Here is a 21,432-nt window from a genome sequence, read left to right on the forward strand (position 1 = left end):
AATTCAATGATCTATATAACTCCAAAGGACTCACGACATAAAATGTTATCTACTTCCAAATAGAGAACTGATGAACTGAAGCATTTTTTTAAGAATATAACTAATGTGAAAATGTTTTACATGACTTCTTAGTTAAGGGGTATTATATTTCTTGCCTTCTCAACAAGTAAGGGTATGAAGGGAAGGAGAATTTGGAATTCAAGATAAAAATTAAGTTTTTTTTTAAAGAAGAATTATTGTTCTAGAATAAGAGTGACACTAAAGAAAACAAAGGGAGAAAAGCAGCTTGTTCTAGATGAAGTACAAACAGCACATCTATACTGAAAATAAAACTTTGAGGGTATATAACCATCAATTTTCAAGGTAACTAAAGAAAAAGAAATATACAGTTATATAGAAAAGAATCTCACATCTTATAACTACTGACTTCATTTAAATAACATTTATACAAGATTAATCCCAATACATACAAAAAGAATTGAGGATATCAGAAGAGATCATGCAGATTTTCTAAAGCACATTCCACAGCAGACCCATATTTACCATTACACAACTGTCTGAAAAATGTAGAGAATACAAGATCCAACTGTAGTCAAAGAGTTCAGTATGAAAGAAAAATTTTATTTCATAGAGCAAATCATAAAGCTTTTCCATCAACAAGCTATTTTCTATGCTTATGTAAAAATGGACCTAATATTACTCTCAGATGAGGTATAATACTACATTGTTCATAACATCATCATCATCATCATCATCATAACTAACATTTATATAGCACTGACCATGTGCCAGGCACTGTGCTAAGTACTTTACAACATAACATGAAAACAATTCAACATTGTTATAGGATACTTCTAGGTCATATAACCAGCAAAATGGAAGACTAGTCATTTTCTCATTCTCACAACTTATGACATCTCTCCAAAATAAAAATTATGCACCATAAAGATTCAGCTTTCTTCATTATTTAGGCCACCAAAAACAGAGAAGGCAAAAACTATTAAGAAACAACCTAATTCCTGCTCAGTCAACATCCCCTACAAGCAACAGAAAAAGAAAGTAAAGTCATTAAGACATAAAACTAACCTAACCTTGTTTGCTGAAACTCTATCCCTATTGAGAGAAATAACTTTTCTCATATTAATAACCAATGATTGAATCAAAACTTCTATTTCCTCATTCCTTGTAGGCTATTCAGTCAGCCTTTGAAGGGTAGAGCTGATTTAAAAAAAAAAAAAAAAAGAGTAAATCTTGAATAGAGCAGCCCACTGAGAAACTTAGATCTGATCAAAATATAAAAGATTTTAGTCCTGTAAAACCTAGCCCATTGTTTTTAATTGGCCAGGTGGACCTTCTTTTGTCTAGACTGCCCTAGCCCTTGGTAATCAGAATAACATATATGTCAATTTGTCCAAGACAATGAGATAGCTCCTCATCAGAATAAGCTCACCTCTCATTATTATATTCATTCTCTCATTACTTGTTGTTGGAATCCTTACTAACTGCTAACTAATTAGAGTTGATCTAATCTTACAAGAAGATGTTTTGGCCAGAACCTGAAACAAGGTACTAAGTAGAACTAATTAATACAAGGCTTGTGTTCACACTTTTACTCATTGGAGTTCAATGAGTTCACACCTCCCTTGAAGCTCTTTGGGCCAGAGAGCACTATGGGAGAAAACCCATAATCCCTCTCTCTCATATCCCACAATTCCTCCCTCTTGTATAAAAGAAACAGACACAGAGCACTTTGAGAGATTTCACTGGAATGACATGAAGAATGGAGCTGGCTGGAGGCTGAAGAAAGCAGAGGCAGAGGCTGAAGGACCAGACCTTTGGATTTGGCGACATTCGGAGAGAGCTCTTGGAACCAAGCAGAGAGATAGGCCTCTAAGCTAACCGGGCTATATTGGAGATAATAAAAGATCTGAACTTTTATCACCTGGCTGCGCTTTGAGAAGAAAAAGCTCACCACAACTTGTTAATCAGGGTTGATTTCTAACCCCAATTTCACTCTTCCAAGAGTCTGAGTGTTACCAGTAAAGGTCTTTGGCATTCAAGAGTGCCAGTAACACATTATTATTTGCCATTTTAAGTTTTTTTGTAAATAGTATTTATTATTTCCCAGGCCATCACCAGTGGTCTTGACTTATATCTCAACACTGTTTTAGATAACTCTGGAAAAGACAATGAGGCTGATGATTTTGAGCAATTCGACCTCACTTAAGTTCAATTCACACACTCACATACAATCAAGCCATCACAATCTTTCAGACATCTTTTAATTGGATGTCTAGTAGATATCTTAAACTACATGTGTCCAAAACCAGAACTCATTCTCCCCCCCCAAACTATCTCCTCCCCCGTTCATTTTCTTTATCACTGTACAGAAAAATATCATTTCCCCAGTTAACTAATCCCTGTTATATAGCAGATGCTGAATATGAACTGATACAAAGTGAAGTGAGCAAATCTAGAAGAACAATTTATTTAACAATAATAATAGTGTAAAGACAAACAACTATGAAAAAAATCTGATCGACACAAAACTCGATTCTAGGTGACCAGGGATGAACAATGCTCCATACCTGAGGAAACTCTGCTTTACTCAGGCCAATATCCTTATAGTATGTTGGAACAAAATACAGCACTGATTGAAGAGTTAACAAAAGGTTTACTTAGTCATACCATGGAAGAGATTCAACAAGGATATTAAGAGGATGGCAGCTTGCATCTGGTCAGCAGAACAAAGTAGGGTTAACTTATGCAGTCTTGAGACATCTGCCATATCCCAAGGATAGTTTATTTTCTAGCCTTAGGTGACAGGAAACCATGTCAATATAGCCAAAGGCTACCAGGAAGTTGAGTCAAAAGAGGTATAATAGATGGAACCTTAGATCATCAAGTCCTAGGGACAGCATTGTTCACTTATTCTTTAGGGAAGGAGGGAGAGGAGGTGAAGGTGTTAGCCTAACTCATGAAAGAGAAGGGAGTAGAGGTAGGAACACTAGGAAAGTGTCCCTATCACAAATAGTGGTAATATCACATGGTCTAAATGTGACTGAGACACAGTTTGGGAAATAGTCAATAGGGAATTTCTTTTGCTGGAAAATACACATTTGTTAAAAGGCTGACTTTGGGGAGGTGGAAAATAAAAGACAGGAGCCAAGTACATGGGAGACATAAACAAATGCTTGATAATTTTTAAAATAAATTTTTGAAAAGAATATAAAAATAGGCACAAGTAGATGGAGTAGAATCAGATGAATCTTGTTTTGAATATTAAAGAGACAAAAAATTTGAATGCATGCACAACGATTCAGTGTAGAACTAGTTCTATTATCAAAGATGATTAGGAGAAAAGGAAAAGAATCTACACATTCCAAAGTATTTATACGAACTTCTCTATGTGGTAGCAAAGAGTGGGAAATAGCAAAGATGTCCATCAAGTGGGGAATAGTTAAACAAGTTGTGATTGTGATGTAATACTACTATGCTACAAGAAATGAGGAACTCAGTGATCTTAGAAAACCATGGAAAAACATGCAGGAAATAATGAAGAGTTAAATGAACAGAACCAACACAACATTGTATACGGTAAAAGCAATATTATTTAAAGACTTTGGGCAAACAAGTTCTTCTGATTATTATACATACCCAAATTTAACTATAAAGGACATATGACATATGCTATCTGTAATATGCATGTACCCATACCTATTTATTTCTAATAGTTGCTATCTGGGGGAAGGAGGGAAAGGAAAAAAAATATTTGTTGTATTTTAAAAGGAATAGTAATTGTACATAGTAGATTGACAATTTTATGTGTAAATACCTTTTTTTAATTATACTGTTATGGAAATACTTGTTTTATGCCATAAATTTTAAAGAAAAGAAATTAATACAGAAATATATCAAATGAGAAATATTCTGAGATGGGAGAGAAAGGGTGTTAAGAAGAGGATAGTACCTCGAAGTAGTTACAAGGGGAAAAAAATTCCTAATCTTGAAAGGGAAATTAAAAAGGAATCAGAATTAAATTGCCTCAGACAATTGTAGAATGGCTGAAAAAACTGATATATTAATAGAATGGTATATTATTTAATAAATAACAAAATATGTCATAGCTTATTAAACAGTACAATCACAGAAACGAGCAGAAGCAAGAGAAAAATTCATAAGAAGAAAAAATTTCTACATGGACAACAATGTAAAGAAAAAAAAAAAACTGAAAGATTTAACTCTGTTCAAAAGCAATGACCAACAATGTCTCCAAAACTATTATCCTGTTGTTGTTAATTGGTCCTTCTTTCTATAAGAAAACCAATGACATCAGGAAGAGGATGTCCTGACTTGAAAGTGAACTGGATTTAAGTGAGGCAAGGCAGTATAAGATTATCAATCTCATTCTCTGCTCCAGAATTATCTAAATCCAATAGCAAAATCTAAGATAAGTCAAGATCATAGGAGATGGTCTGGCATACTGAGGGTGACCTTGGCTTTTCTAAATTAAGATCTTTCCCAAGTCTCAGTTAATCAGAAGCAAATCCTTTTAATGTCTTAATAAGAACTAAGACAAATGAGGGCCTTATTTGGTATCACAAATTTGGGAGGGATTCAAAAAGTTCAGAAGAGAAAACAATTGCTTTAACACTCAGTTTAAGCCTTCAAAATCTAAACAATGAACCATAAGAGTTTTAGAACTAAATTTCTTCCTAAAACCTGGAACTATTCTTTAAAAAGAAAAAAAAAAATGTTATTAGCAAAGGGCATTCAGAGAACTGATAGACTCAAAGTGCAGAGCCAAACATTTTTTGGATGCAGCTATTGTGAATAAATTTTGCTAGATTATGTGTTTGTTTTAAGCAGCATAATAGTAGAAGGCAACTAGGTGGCAATTTATGGTTATAGAGCTGCCTAGAGCAGGGATTCTTAAACTTTTTCCACTCAGAACCCCTTTTTGACCAGAAATTGTTATGACTCTGGATATAGAGATATAAAATAAATATGCAAATCAAACATTTATTGATAATAAATCATTTCATAACATCCTCCCCCCATTCAGTTATGAGACCTCCATATAGGGTCAAGAACTACAATTCAAGAAGCTGGGGCCTAGAACACTGAAAGGTTAACTGACTTGCCCATGGTGATAATAAAACTTTTATGTGTCAGAGGTAGGACTTGGATGGTTTCAATACACCAATAAAAACACTAAGACTGAAGGAATAAACAGACAAAACAAGGATATTTGATGATTTATAATTGAAGAAAAAGAGATTTTTTAAATTTAATGAAGCAAACAACTTTAGTAAGATATTTTATATCTTATATCAAGATATTATTGTTGTTGTTACTTGAAAGGAACCAAGATATCAGGGAGCTGATGCCATGAAAATCACATGAATTGGATTTAAGTGAGGGTGCAAGGTCACCTGCCTCACATTCCCCTACAGAGCCATGTGGGTCCAGTGTCAAGATATAGATCAAGACAACTGGAGATTGCCCCTAGATGATATGGAAGACCTAGGCCTTTTTTAAGCTAAGATCTTCCACACGTGACAGTTTGACTGAGGCCATACCCATTCAGTGATCAAGTTTAGATAGCCATTGAGGCAAAGAATCTCCCCTAAGCCTTTCTGCATATCACCAATACCACCCAACACAACCAAGCAAAGAAATTCCTTTTTAAAATATCTAAAAACTGTAAAAAGTAACTGAAAATCTATCTACCAAGAGACACATGAATTAAACTACAATTCACTTTCTACAAAAACTCATTTGAAAATAACTGGCAAGTGATATTGCTTAGGCCAAGCCAATAAAATAAACACAACAATACCTAAATTAACTTATCTGATGCTATACCAACAGAAAAGATAAAAGTTCTGGGTAGCAAGGTAGACCATAGCAGAGAAAGCTAGAAGAACAGATAGGATTATAAATACTCCCTGGGATAAGCAGGAAGGGCACAAGTGGGAACCCTTCAGATTTAAGTGAGACTTTTATTCTTAAGTAGGCTTTTTGTTCAAGTGCACTTTCATTACAGTCCCACCCCCCACCCCCCAAGGGAGTCTCTAGAAACCCCAACTTTACTTATCCAATCAAAAAAACAAATTATGGTGTCAATTCCCTCTTCCCCGAGGTTATATTTCCCTAAATTCCAGGGTTAGCTGACCAGTTAAAGGTGTATTCTCTTTCCCTCACTAACCCCCCTTTTAGGTTGGAGTAAATCTATTAAACTCCTTTAGGGATTAAGCTTGCCAGTCAATGGTTTAACTCTCACTTCCTGGTATTCCTTCTATATGATTAATTGTGAATGCTACTAAGGAACTTGTTTTTCCCCCAGTTAATTGTTAAAATCCCTTTCTTGCTAACCCCTGTGTGTTATAATAAAGTAGCACTCCTTTGTACATATCATAAATGGTTTGTCATGGCTGTCCATATCTAATCTCTATTATGTTATTTATATATATATATACATATATATGTATATATATGTGTGTGTATATATATATTTTTTTAAACACAATTGCTCTCCCAAATCTATTTCACTCATGGTACCTATTTTACCTTATCATAAATGATGATTTTATCTCTTTAAAACAAAGTATTATTTTATATAGCTAGAAAAACAATAATTCATCTAAAGAAACAAAAAGTCAAGAATTTCCAGGGGAATCATTTTTTTAAAGTGGGAAAGGAAGGTGGCCTAGCGGAAAGATCTCAATACTACAAAGTAATAAATTATCAAGAATATCTGGTGCTGCAAAGAAAAATAGAGAAAAGTTGGTGTGAGACAATAAGATACACAAACAAAGAAAAATAGAGAAAAGTTGGTGTGAGACAATAAGATACACAAAGTACAGAATCAAAGAGACATTTCTAGGACAATATTAAATAAAGGACTACAACTAGAAAGAAAAGAATACAGGTAGGGAAAACTAGAAAACAGTCTGAGAGAAATTACATTTACATTGTCATACCATACGAATACAGGGCCTAGACATTACACATTATAAACAAACTAGAGAAATGATTAAAATGCTTTTCTTTCACAGGAATGTGATGAGTGACCACTTCTTGACCAAACAAAAACCAAAGAGGATCACATAAGATAAAATTGAAATGCTTTTGCACAAACAAAATCAATGCAGCTTAAAATCATAAAGGATAGTTAAACTGGGAATAAAATATCTTTGCAACAAACTTGTCTGCTATATGCTTACTATCCAAGATAACACTGGATACTGATTTTAAATTAAACTTAAAACTGCACAAAGACTTTTGGAAACTTTATATAAGAACAAATACCGTTGTCAAAAATATGAACAAATATTATTTAAAGAAAAACTGTCAATAACTACATGGAAAAATGCTCAAATTAACTAAGAAACTTTAAACAATTCTAAAATTGCACCTCACACTCATCAGACTAACAAGGATTACAAAAAAGGAAAAGGAAAATTGTTAAAGGGAATTATGAATCTCAAGCAGATTCATAAATTATTAGTGTTGTGAATTGTACCAGTAGTTTTGGAAGCAATTTGAAAATATACCTCAAAAAATCATTAAACTATTCAATATCATTACTAGCTTATACTTATAGATCAAAGGAAGGCTCTATAGGGAGCTTTTTAAATGTATATAGAATGTTTTGTTTTAGCAATGACCTATAAAGTACGATATATACTTGAGTATAAGCCGACCCAAATATAAGCCGAGGCCCCTAATTTTAACCCAAAAATCTTTTTTTTTTTTTAAATAACTTTTTATTGATAGAACTCATGCCAGGGTATTTTTTACAACATTATCCCTTGCACTCACTTCTGTTCCGATTTTTCCCCTCCCTCCCTGCACCCCCTCCCCCAGATGGCAAGCAATCCTTTACATGTTGAATAGATTACAGTATATTCTTAACCCAAAAATCTGGGAAAACTTATTATATCAGTAGGTTTAGGTAGCACACTGGTGCCCGCAGAGGAGGAGAGCGGGTGCCGGTATACGTATGCAGAGCGGTTGCCAGCATTAGTATACAGTCCGGTTACCAACTGTGATACTACAGAACAGCCGCATCACCGTAGCAACGGCCGGCCCTGTAGTATCACAGTCATTACTCATGCTGTATACTACACAACAGGTGGGCATTCAAAGGGATATTTACACATGTTTTATCTAGTGACTCGCGTATAAGCCGAGGAGGGGATTTTCTGCCCAAAAATTGGGCAGAAAAACTCGGCTTATACTCAAGTATATACGGTAGGTCTTTATCAGTTGGAAAATGGCTAAACATTTTATGACATATGAAGATAATAGCAAATGTCTGGGGCAGGATTTGAACTCAGGTATTCCTAACTTCAGACTCAATTACTATATTATTTTTTAAGTTACTAAAGTCAAAGAACCCAGGGGAAGACTTCAGAAGGTTAATGAGTCACACTTACCACCATTTGACAAAAAGTTAATAAACTAGAATTGCAGAAGGAGATAAACATTTTCTGACAGGGCCAAAATGTCAGTTTGTTTTATTTGACTATATTCATTACAAAGAGGAATTAATTTTTTGAGGGAAAATGTATCAGGGAAAAAGATTAGTAATAGAGCGCCCCCCCCCCCAAAAAAAAAGAAGAAGGAAGCAACAATCTGATAATTACAAAGCTAACAAAGGAATAAAAGAAGTTCAGAAAGAGACAATGATAAATAGAACAACACTGGAATTACTGCAAATCTGCAAAATGTAGTTAACAAATATAATGGACATTTATGAAATATTATCTATCGGTGACAAAAAAACGGACGAATGGCTAAATCAGATTTTATTTTCATGCCAATGTATGTTTGTTACATAGATTGTTTTTCCTTTTTTTTTTTTGCCGGGAGTTGAGGCAAAGAGGTAGGGGGAAGAAAAGTAATTGTGTTAATTTAAAAATAATGTTCTTAATAGTTCATCACATTGTGTTTTTCTTTCCTTTTCCTTGTAGTCAGGTCAGTCTACTTACTGTAAAAGACTTTTGTTTAGCATTAGAAATATTATCAGTATTTAATATCATCTCAGAACTGGAGAGCTGACCTGATCTTGCTAAATTTAAAATGTGTCAATAAACTGATACCTAAAATAAGTACTTTATATGCACTTATTCTTACATAGTATTTATAATGTTCAATAAGTCTGGACATTTTTCAAATGTTTCATATCAATTAAGTATGGCCTATCAAATCTCAAGATCTCTGCTTCTGTTCATCTTCTATCTCTTAACAGATGGCAGATTATGACAGGGCTAGACAAAACCATTAGATATTATCAGCCTGCCAAAAAAGGGACAGAGGTACAAGATATAATCCTTGTTATCAGTGATGCTGATTTATTATTGAAACTTAATGATAATCTAGTCTAACATCCTTGTTTTATAGAAGCAACTAAAACTGAAGGCGAGTGCTCCATTCAATTTAGCAAACAAATATCAACAGAACTGAAAAAGTGAGAAGTCAGAAAGCTCAAATATGAACTAAGGTCCTTATCCAAAAGTTTTGTTCTTTTATCATACAAGGGAAAACAGTGAGCAATATAGGGCTTTAAATTATCCAAACTAAAAGTCACAGGATAAAAATTGTACAATCTTGAAACTGAAACCTGAGGTACAGTGAATGTAATTGGAAGCAATGTAAGTGAATGAGATTTTAAAATTTTTGTGGTAGCTTTTAAAATTTGGTATGACATGATCATTTACAAACCAACTGCTTGTGTCTGTTTATCTATGAGTTTTCCTTTCCTTTGCCCTAGTATTAATTCAAGAAGGGAGTAGGGAGGATAAGTATAGGGAAAAATACCAAACTTTACCCAGTTTGGAAACCCCCTCCAATTATATAGATACCTATCAAAGAAAATATTAAAGTGCTTCTATATAAATACTAGAAGCAAGAGTTAATCCAAAGTCTTCCTCATTCCAAGGCCAGGTTCCTATTTATCTTTTGCTCCATCTCATTATTTACAAACAAATACACACACACACACCACACTCTCTGAGGTTGCCTAAGATACCCTTGGTCCTTGTGAAATGGAGAATATAGAAAATGTTACACAAACTATAGAGCTAAAAACCTGTCTGAATACCTTATATTAAGATGTTCAATTACATTCATTCTTTTAATTCATTCCACAAATATTCATCAAATGTATATCATATGTAGGACCTTGTCCTGGGAAGAACACAAAATTTAAAATATAAGACAAAGTCACTACACCCTTAATGGTATTTACCATACAATAAGTAAAAAGGATAAGATTCAAACACAAATGATTACAATACACAATATTATGTCATGGTCCCCAGATCGTAAACTCAGCCCACACTGGAAAAAGATTCTAAGCTGTCTAGAATTGGTGGGTGTTTTGAAAAACTTGCAGATAAAGAGTTTAGAGAATAGTACTATACTGTATTGTGTTTCTGATTTACTGCCTCACTCTACAACACTTTTAAAAACCTCACATTTATATGATACTGCTTACATTTTACAAAATATTCTCTCCCACTCACCCAACAGCCTTGAGGAGGAGTTAGTTCAAGCAGTTAGTACTATCTGGACATCTGGTAACTTCTTATTTTCAATCTAGCACTTATTACATTCTTGCAATATTGTATAACTGCCATCCATATAATTCAAGGTTTTTCAACAAGATTACAACTGCCTTGAGGGTCTGATCCTGTCCTACTTTGTGACACCCTACTATGAGTCATTCAAGTGTTGTATGAATTTTGAAAACATTTAAATGACTTTGGAGAAGAGAGGAATGTATGACCAAAGAAGAACTAAAACTTATGAAAGCTAAAATGGACAACATTGATTACATTAAACTAAAAAATTTTTGCACAAACAAAACCAACAGAAACAAGATTAAAAAGGAAGAACAAAGCTGGGAAAAAATCCTTGCAGCCAGTATTTCTGATAAAAGTCTCATTTTAAAAATATATAAAGAACTGTGTCAAATTTATAAGAATACAAGCTATTCCACAATTGATAAATGTTCAAAGGATACAGACAATTTTCAGATAAAATTAAAGTCATCTATACTTTTATGAAAAGATGCTCTTGATTAATCATTATTGATTAGAGAAAAGCAAATTAAAATAACTCTGAGGTACCACCTCAGATTGGTCAAGAAGACAGGACAAGATAATGATGTTGGAGGAGAAAACCAGGAAAGCTAATGCATTTTTGGTGGAGTTATGAAATGAGCCAACTATACTGGAGAGCAATGTGGAACTATGCCCAAAGGGCTATAAAACTTTAACAAAGCAATACCATCACTGGTCCTGTATTCCAAGGAAATCATAAAGGATGGAAAAGGATCCACATGTACAAAAATGTAGCAGCTCTTTTTGAGATAACAAAGAATTGGAAAATGAGTGGATGCCCATCAATTGGGGAACAGCTGAACAAGTTGCAGAATATGGAAATAATGGAATATTATTGTCCTTTAAAAAAACATAGACAAGATGATTTTAGAAAGGCCTGGAAAGATTTACATGAACTGGTGCTGAGTGAAACAAGCAGAACCAAGAATACATTGTGCACAACAACAGCAAGAATAAGCGATGATCAACTATGAAAGACTTGGTTCTTTTCAGTGGTTCAGTGATTCAAAACAATCCAAAGGGACTTTGGACAAAAAATTTCATCTGCATTCAGAAAAAGAACTAAGGAGACTGAACATAAATCAACACATGCTATGTTCACTTCTTTTTTCTGTTTTTTAATCTCTCCCATGTTTTTCCCTTTTGCTCTGAATTTTTCCCTCCCAATAGGATGCATATACTAATGTGTATTAAAAAATAAACGAAACACTTAGAGGTATGAATGACCAATGTCAATTTCACTTTAAGCATATATGCTTTAAAGTTTGATATTCTAAATTTCAAAATAATTTCCTTATAGATTTAGCTAATTAATTATAACAATGTCACATAAAAATTAAAACAATATTGTCAATTTTTCCTAGTTTGCTTTCTCCCTCCAAAAAAAAGAGGCTATCCCATTTGCTCTTATTTTTCATATGTCATATATCAATAATCTTTCGTTCCACTGCTCAGAAATACTGACCATCTGCCTACTGAATTACAAATTTGCTAGGCCACCACAAGGCTCCAATCTACCTAGTCAATATAATTAGAGCTGTCCTTCTTTGTGGATGGCATAAAGCTTACCACGGGATTCATTTCTCAATGTGATAGATTCAATGAGTCTAGATATCAAGTACCTTAACTACTTGCAAATAATACATAATACAAATCCAATATTTAACTATTGTAAATTGTAAACAATATAGTATGCTACAATAGTATTCTACTACTGGAAAGAAGTGGCAATTTGTACCACTTAAATTATAAATTATTTTATCTGCAACTGTACTTCTAAATTTTAATAAAATACGTAAAGCAAAGACTTAAGTCTCTCCCTGCTTCAATATTCCAGATTAATCTTTCAGTGAACTCTTCTGTTAATCCTATTTTCAAACCTTCAATTCCTCCACCAAAGAGTAAAATTCAAGATCTTTAATTGGTAAAAAGCATTTATTAAGCAGCAATTATGGGCCCAATATTGTTCTAAGCAAGAGGAATACAAAGAAAAGCAAACAAACAGTCCCAGATCTCAAAGAGCTCACAGTCTAATAAAGGAGACAACATTCAAATAATTATGTCCAATTCTCAAGGCCTCCTATTTCCATCCCAACCTGCATAATTCTAAGTGAGCATTTTTTTTTAATTGTTAGAATATCAGTATGTATAATTAATTAGCTAAATCTATTGCCTATAATACAACCATTCTGGAGAGCAATTTGGAACTATGCTCAAAAGGCTATCAAACTCTGCATACCCTTTGATCCAGCAGTGTTTCTACTGGGCTTATATCCTAACAAAAAGTTGGGAAAGGCACCCACATGTGTAAAGATATTTGTGGCAACCCTTTTTGTAGTGGCAATTAACTGGAAGCTGAGTGGATGCCCATCAAATGGAGAATGGCTGAACAAGTTTTGGTATATGAATGTTATGGAATATTATTTTTCCATAAGAAATGATCAGCAGGATGATTTCCTAGAGGCCTGGAAAGACTTATAGGAAGTGATGCTAAGTGAAAGAAGCAGAACTAGGAGATCATTATACAGGACAACAGCAATATTTATAATGCTCAATTCTGATGGACATGACTCTCATCAACAATGAGGTGATTCAGGTCAGTTCCAATTGTCTTGTGATGAAGAAAGCCATTTGCAGCCAGAGAGAAGACAATAAGAATTTAATGTGGACCACACCATAGTATTTTCACTTTTTTTGTTGTTGTTTGTTTGCATCTTGTTTTCTTTCTCATATTTGGTGAAATATGTATAGAAGAATTGTACATGTTTAACATTAAGTCACTTACCAACTGGGAGAAGAGAGAGAAAGGAGGGAAAAAAAAAATTAGAACACAAGGTTTTGTAGGAATGAATGTCAAAAATTCTCCATATATATGTATTGAAAATAAAAAGCTATAATTAAAAAATAATAATAAAAATAAATAAATCTACTGCCTAAAAATTAACCTCATGAAATACTACTTCAGTTGAGCTTCAAAAGACAACAGGGATTCTAAAAACTAGGGTGCAGTATATTCCAGCCATGAGAAATTGATCTTTATCCCACAGGAGAAATAGGCCAAATAGAAGTAGACGAATCTGGCTAGACATTATGGAACACACACTATGGAGAAGAAAAATATGTAATAATCCTGAAAAGGAAGGCTGAAGCCAAACTGAAAAAGACTTTGAATGTCAAATAGAAGAGTTTATGTGATCTTTGAGCTTTGTGAGCAGGAAAATGCAGGTCAGATCTTTCTAGGTCTATTTCTAGGAATCGCTTAAATTTTGTGGAAAGTTTTTAAAAGAGAATAATTTAGGAATGACAGACACTTTAGGAGGCTATACAGTACCCAAAGCTACTGAAATAGCTCAGGTAAGAAGTGATTAGGGACTAAACAAGTTTGGTAGCCTTCAGTGGAAAGCAACTAATATAAGAAATGTCATAGAAACAGAAGTGACAGGCCAATTCACAAAATACACAAAGTAAGAAAGAATGAAGTTGCTATCCAAGAATACATTTGAGAGAAGTGGGGGCTTAAGACAGAACTAGGAGGTACATGTCTGCACTTAAGGCATCAATCTTAAATATTCACCAAATTAAGAGTTTGCAATAATAACAAAACTGTCAAATCAAGAAAAAAGTTGAGAATAAGGACAAGATTTAGCAATTAAGAAAATGTTGGTAACTTTAAAGAGAAGAGTTTCAGTTGAATGTGAGATCAAAAAGACAGATTTGCAAAAGGCTGAAGAAGAGACAATTTGGAGGCAAGGAATGTAAACAGCTTTTTCTAGATAGACTGAGAAAGCAAAAGAGATATAGGATGATAAATTCACCAGATGGTAGGGTGGAGTTTTTTTAAGAAAAGAAGAGCCAGACATGTTTGAAGATAGGAACTCATCTGTGAATTAAATTTATGGTAGCAAATTGGTTTTTTAGAGTGCTATGTATTGAACCAACAGTAAAAGGGAAATAAGTTGCCCTACAGGCAATTTTTATACCAAAAAATTTGGCATGTTGCTGCTACACATACACAAATATCCATGTTTCTCAAGGCATTTTTTCTAAAAGACCAGAAAAAGACATGGTTTTGTCGTAGGAGGAATTAATTCATACAATGTAACATTCTCAGAGGTTAGATTATCTTCTCTGAAAACCAGTTTGACACCAATATCAAACTCTTTTCTAAGTAATTAAGACCTATGTTATATCTATACTCTCATATGTACAGTTGTAGTTATTAGAAACTACCAGATTCCAAATCATTAACTGAATATATTAATCCAATCTAGTTAGGAAATAATTAAAGGATGATGAGCTTCTCATAGGTTTTTAGAGATCTTAGCTTAAAACCAGTTACATTAAAATAAATATATTATACCTAGAAACTATGTATCTAAATCAATGTTACCTTTATTTTAAGAATACTGTCATAGGTGAATGAATTTTTGAATTCTTTTGGACTTGTCTTATAAGTTTGTTTTGATATTTTAAATATCCTCAGTGGTAACATCAGCTTATAAATACGAGTTTAACCTGACCATGCATACCCTTTTATCCAGCCAGTATGTCCACCACTGGGTCTGTACCTCAAAGAAATTTTAAGAGGAAAAGGACCCACCTGTGCAAAAATGATTGTAATAGCCCTTTGGATAATGGCAAGGAACTGGAAATTGAGTGGGTGACCATCATTTGAGGAATGGCTGAATAAGTTATGCATGTATGAATGTAATGGAATACTAAAGTTCTATAAAAAATGATCAGAAATTGATTTCAGGAAAGTCTTACAGAAACTGATGATGCTAAGTGAATAGAACCAAGAAAACATTGTACATAGCAGCAAGATTATGTGATGATTAATTGTGATGGACTTGGTTCTTTACTTTTCATGAGGTGACTCAAGGAAATTCTAAAAGACCTATGATGGAAAGTGCCATCAGCAGTCAGAAAAAACTATGGAGACTGTGGATCAAATCATAGTAGTGTCACCTTTTGTGATTATTGTTTACTTGCTTGTTTTTTTCTTTCAGGTTTTTTTTTTTCCCTTTTGATCTGATTTTCTTTTTTTTTTTTTTAATAAAGTGTTATTTTCAAAACACATGTATAGTTTTCAACATTCACCCTCGCAAAACCTTGTGTTCCAATTTTTTTTTCCCTTCTTCCCCCCATCCCCTCCCCTAGACAGCAAGCATGTATTTGAATATGTACAATTCTTCTATACTTATCTCCATAAATTTCGTGCTGCACAAGAAAAAGCAGATCAAAAAGGAAAAAAAAAAAAAGCAAAATGCAATAAAACAAGAAAAAAGTAAAAATACTATGTTATGGATCCATTTTTGCTCTAATCAAAGTAATAAAATTTCTAGTTAAAAACAAGAATATTATTTTAAGTGATGAATCTGATCTCCTCTTAAAAGGAAAATGACAATTTTAAGTACTAAACATGTTTATAACTAATATAAACAAACTAACAAGAAGGCATTTTCTTTGATCTTATTTTTACAACTTCTTATACAGTACACCACCACCACCCTCTTCCTCAATATTCTCTCTTCAGAATCAAGGCACTAGGGATAAGTATCTACCTCCTTTGCATATTTTCCCTAAGGCTCCCTCCAACTCCTATCTCTACATTTCTATAGACTTATCTCTACGATCTCAGTTCAATTAACTCTATGTAGACACCTTCCAAATCTAAAGTACCCCTAATATTTCACAGGATAGTTCTACAAAACCACGTGCCTGCTAGATCTCTTGACTTGAAAGCTTCATAGATCTCTCAAATTGAACAAGTCCAAAATAGAATTATCTTCTATAAAATCTTTGCTTGTGGTCTAGTGGATAAAAACATTGATCCTGGAGTCAAGATGACCCAAATTCAACTCTAAACTCAGACTCAACAATTACTATGTAATCCTGGACAAGTCATTTTAACACAGCTTGCCTTCTCTAACCCCCCCCCAAAAAAAAAATCTAAAATCACTTTTCTAAATTGTCCCATTTTTACTGATAGTCCCAGTATGCTTTTACCTACCCAACTTTTAAGACCTCAAACTCATTTTTGGGTTAGCTTTTCCCACTCCCAATTCTTTATGATGCGATTTCCAAATATCATTTATCCTACCTCCAGACACAACTTCAAAAGATCCTCCTCCTTTTTACTCCCATAACAACTACCATAGTATGGGAGATTATTATCATCGTTCCCCAAACTTCCTTTGATCACAAGTAGCCAATTGGAAATCAATCCAAGACACCTTTTTTTTTCCGCCATTTTTTATATCCTCAGGGCGTGCTTAGCACAGTACTTGGCACATGGTAGGCAAATACTAAATGCATTTTTATTGATCTACATCCAGCTTCTCACTCCAACTTATTTCCCCTCCATTTCAACCAAAATAAATGCACAGATATGACTTTGTCATGCTCTGCTCAAAAATCTTCAGTGTCTTTCCTACAGCATTTAAGATAAAACACAAATTTCATAATCTTGAATTTAAGATTCTTTATAATCTGGCCCACCCCCTGTTTCCATCCATTAATTACTCTGCTTTCAGCAACTCAATTACAGCCAAACTAGCCACCTTTTCTTGACTAAAATATGATATACTTAGAATTCTTAGCTTCCAGACTAAGGTGCTACTTCCTGTAACTAGCTAATTCTGATCCTCCCACACATTCCTCTACAAATCTAGTTCTCTCCCTCCACAAATTCCTAATATTTAATTATCTATTCATTCCCCTACTAGGGTGTAAGTTTCTTGAAGTCAAGGATTTTTTAATATTTTATCTTCAATATAATTCAATGCCTTCACCAGAGGTGCTTTAAAACGTCTGCTGAATTGAGAAAAAACTTTGAACAGCTGAAAAATATTTGCAGTTAAAGACTTATCTAAAGATTAACCTAAAAAAAGCTATCGAAAATTGGTTTTTTGAATTGAGATCCATAAGGACCTTAAAGGAAAAGAAAATCTTTTGGTTTTGAACCAAACTTAATTTTTTATAACTTTAATTACATGCTAAACTAGAATACTGTAAAGATTATATAAAAAGTCCTTTTAAATTAAGAACCGAGTAAGATAAAATATTCTAGAACAAATCTTCTAGGTGGGGGAATCAGAACTTTTTAAAAAAGCTAGTGTAGTATCTCTAATAAACCAATCTTAATTTGGATTTTTGATGGGATTTTGGTTTTTGCTTTTATTTAAAGAGAAATTATACTGTCTTCTAACAATTACAAATCAAACACTATGAATCATCCTTATAAGTTTCTAATACTGGGATTACTGATCTAAAGCTAGAAGTAACCTTAAAAGTCCTCTAATCCAACTTTCTGACTTTACAAATAACATTACCGAGGACCAGACATATTAACACACTTTCAGGGCTGTACAAATAGCCTGTGCCAGAGGTGGGATTTGGACTCAGATCTCTAAATTAAATAGTGGACTTTTCACTGCTTCACTGTGGTTTCAATATTAAAAGTTATAACTACTTATAGAAATAAAGCAGAAAATTTGATCGTGGTTTAAAAAATAAAGGCAAATTACAGCAGGTGCAACTAAGAAAACTTTCAAATGAAATGAATCTAAGTGGCCTCAAAAAGAAACTGAATCGGAGATACCTGACACAAGTTCATAAAATGCAACCTCTAAATAATCCTTCCGGGGCAAAGTTTTATAAATGAAATTGAGTGTTATTAATTAAATGATTAGGGTCAGGAAGTTTATCAATTATGGAAAAGTTCGCCGAACCTCCTAGGGGAGCCTAATCACCCTAAGCTTCGCACCCCAGGGTAATAGAAACCGACTCCATGAAAAAGCCGGGGTGTAGGGGCCAAACAACACTCCATATTGGGTTTGCAAAAGATAATGCTAGATCTAGTTACATTGGTTCATGACTGAACCAGAAAGTAAACAATCGAGCATGAACCATAAGTACCAACGTGCCAGCTCCCACCTTAACCTCCCCACCTTTTCCATGAAGTTAGGTATGAGAAGTAAGGGCAGGGAAGAAGGGGTGAAAGATAAAACTGAGCATCTCTGGAAGGAGGCTGGAAGGTTAAAAAACGAAACGGGAGGGCATAATGGGTCTCTGCAGGATCTCCAAATTTAGTTTGTCAACGGAGGACATTCTTTCAACATGGATCCCAAAATAGTGGGGTGCAGAAAAGGCGCAGGACACTTCCTAAGAGCTAAGAGCCTAGACTCCCAGATTCGAGTGCAGGAAAAGCCCTCCGGGCCATCTAGTCCAAGTCTCACCAATACAAGGAAGCATCCAGTAGACCATGCCTGACATGTGGTCATTCCGTCCACTAGGATCTCTACAGGGATGGGGAACATACCTTCTGAGGTAGGACCCACTCCACTGATACCTATCTTTGCCCTCATTTTAAGGACCGAGTAAACTGAGGCCCAGAAAGAAGTATGCTGGATTCGCCTGGAGCCCGAGGAGGCCAAACCTCCAGCCTCCTCCAGCCAAAAGAAGGGCGACACCGGGGGCCGGCCCAGCACCGCCATCTCCTCCCGGTCCTCAAACTCTAGGAGAGCAATCCACGCCCCCTTCGGGGCGACACGGACCATTTGCTAGAAGAAAAGCGCAGAGAGGGAACCCTGTCACCTCCTTCCCCCCGATTTCGATCGTGACTGTCGCGATACCAGACATCAATGCTCACCTGAATCGACAATCTTCCCCCCACCACCATCTACTCAAATTTCTCCCAACCCCCCACCATTTCCCTTTGACCGACAGGTCTTCGCAGCCGCCACCCCAGCATCCCTGGGGAGCAAGGCAGCAGTAAGTAGGGAGCGAGACGTCCGGCCGCGGGGGCCTCCACCACGGCCGCGGCGCCATCCCCTCCCTGACCCCCCCACCTTCCCGCCCCGGCCTGAGCGGTTACCTGTGCGCGAGGGCACGGCGGGAGGGATGGGGGAGGGGCCGGGACCCCCGAGAAGGAGAAGGAAGAGGAGTGAGGAAGGTCGCCTACCGGCTCAAAGGGGAGGGGGGAGGTTTGTATGACTTGTTGTTCCGCACAGGGTGACAGCTGTTTCCTGCGCAGGCGCGCAGGGCCCCCACCACCACCACCACCGCAAGCCAAATATCGCTCGCTACTTCTTACACACCGAAGGGGGGGGGAAGGGGAGGAGACAGAGATGGAGTGGGAGGAGGAAGGAGCGCGCACCTCTTGCCACCCACACACACATACACACACACGCAAACATATAACACAGGTTTGTCTTCTGTGGCCGCGCGCGCACGCGCGCACACGGACGGACGGTGCAAGGGTCACGTGACAGGCCCTGTCTGGGCAGCTAGGTGGGGAGGTCACGTGACCCACCCACCCACACAGGGTTAAAGACTGCTCTAGTGAGCCGGTGGTTCACGTGACCCTCACTGAGCCATAGTTTTCTTGCACTTTCCCTCCCTCCCCCCAAACGTCTTTCACTCCTACCCAAAAGCGTCACCAGTCCCAGTCCCGGCCCCTTGGGGGCGAAATGGGCAAGAGGAGATGCAGTGAGAGGGCCCTGGGGCGCTGCACGTCAGCAATGGTGGAGCTCCGCTCCAGAGAGGACTCGACTAACAGTCTTCAGACCACGCGTCACAATAATAGCCTCCAGCGCGAGCCTATTGGCTGCTGGTTTGTGACGTCAGAGCCGGTGCAACTTCTAGGCTTCTAAAAGACCTGACAGTGACCCTCACGTGGGGGCGGAGTCACGTCTGTAATTGTTATTGCTGCTGTTCGTCTAATTATCCAGTTTGAATGTGTATTTGAAAGTGAATTAGACCTGTTCCCCTTGGCCCTGTAGGCAAAGCTCAGGTCCTCCATGACAAAGGGCTTAGGTTCAATGTTAAGTTAGACTTGTTCAGATCCTATAATGGGCTGATTCTGGAGATCTGCAGTTAATAAGCACTATAATAAGTGCCTACTAAATGTGCCAGACACTATGCTAACCTCTGAATGTGGTGGTGGATTCTGGCTTAAGTCATGACCCGTGTTGTCAAGGAATATTATATCACAGGAAAATGTTTTTTTTTTTTCTTTTCGGATAAAGTTTAGCCTAAAGTAACCTTCGAATTCTGGAATTTGGGGATGTATTGCAACTTATTATGATGGAAATGATTCTTAAGGAGGCTTTCAAACCTCCAAAAGAACCTTCTCGGAGCCTGCTTGGCCAAAGGGAGAAGTAAAAAGTCAGGGTTTCCCCAAGCAAGAATTTCTTTATGCAATCAGTGAACTTTTGAGGCAAGACCAAAACCACCTTTAAATTTGTTTGACCCTATTTATTTAAATGATTTTGAAATGTAGCGTTTGCTACAGGGAAATGGACATTCTGGTTACATTGTTGATAATAACTAACAACTAGTGCAAAGTTTTTGGAGGGCCATCAGGAAATAAACATGAACTCAATAAATTGTTCTTATTCTTTGAGCTAGTGATGGAGTGGTTGGAATGAGGTACCAAGAAATTGCTAAAAGAAAAAAAATCTGCAGGAATGTTTATTTGTACAGGGAAATGTACCAAGTATTTTGCAAACAGTTCTGTAAATTATGATATGAATTTTGTAAAATATAACACAATAAACAATTGTGAATACAGAGAAGCATAGGAAAACCTATATGAATGATGGTGCATTAATTGCAGCTACATTAAAAACAAAGGAAACAAACACAGATTCATTAGTATAATTTTACATGAAAACTTTATTCTATGCATGACTCTTGATATTTGTTAGTTTCCCCTTACAGCTGAGATTTTTTTACATGAAAACTTTATTCTATGCATGACTCTTGATATTTATTAGAAATGTTTATAATAACT

The 21,432-nt window shown here is 35.8% G+C and overlaps 1 protein-coding gene across 1 annotated transcript in view; it reads right to left on the reverse strand.

Annotated features, from left to right (window-relative positions):
• Window positions 1-20,193, reverse strand: part of KDM4C (lysine demethylase 4C) — a 437,566-nt gene extending 417,373 nt beyond the window's left edge. The window contains exon 1 of the mRNA XM_051987528.1: window positions 20,065-20,193. The gene's annotated coding sequence lies outside the window, so the exon portion shown is untranslated. The remainder of the gene's footprint in view (window positions 1-20,064) is intronic.
• Between the last annotated feature and the right edge of the window lie 1,239 nt (window positions 20,194-21,432).

Source organism: Antechinus flavipes, chromosome 1, assembly GCF_016432865.1.
Source record: "Antechinus flavipes isolate AdamAnt ecotype Samford, QLD, Australia chromosome 1, AdamAnt_v2, whole genome shotgun sequence".
Lineage (NCBI taxonomy): Eukaryota > Metazoa > Chordata > Mammalia > Dasyuromorphia > Dasyuridae > Antechinus > Antechinus flavipes.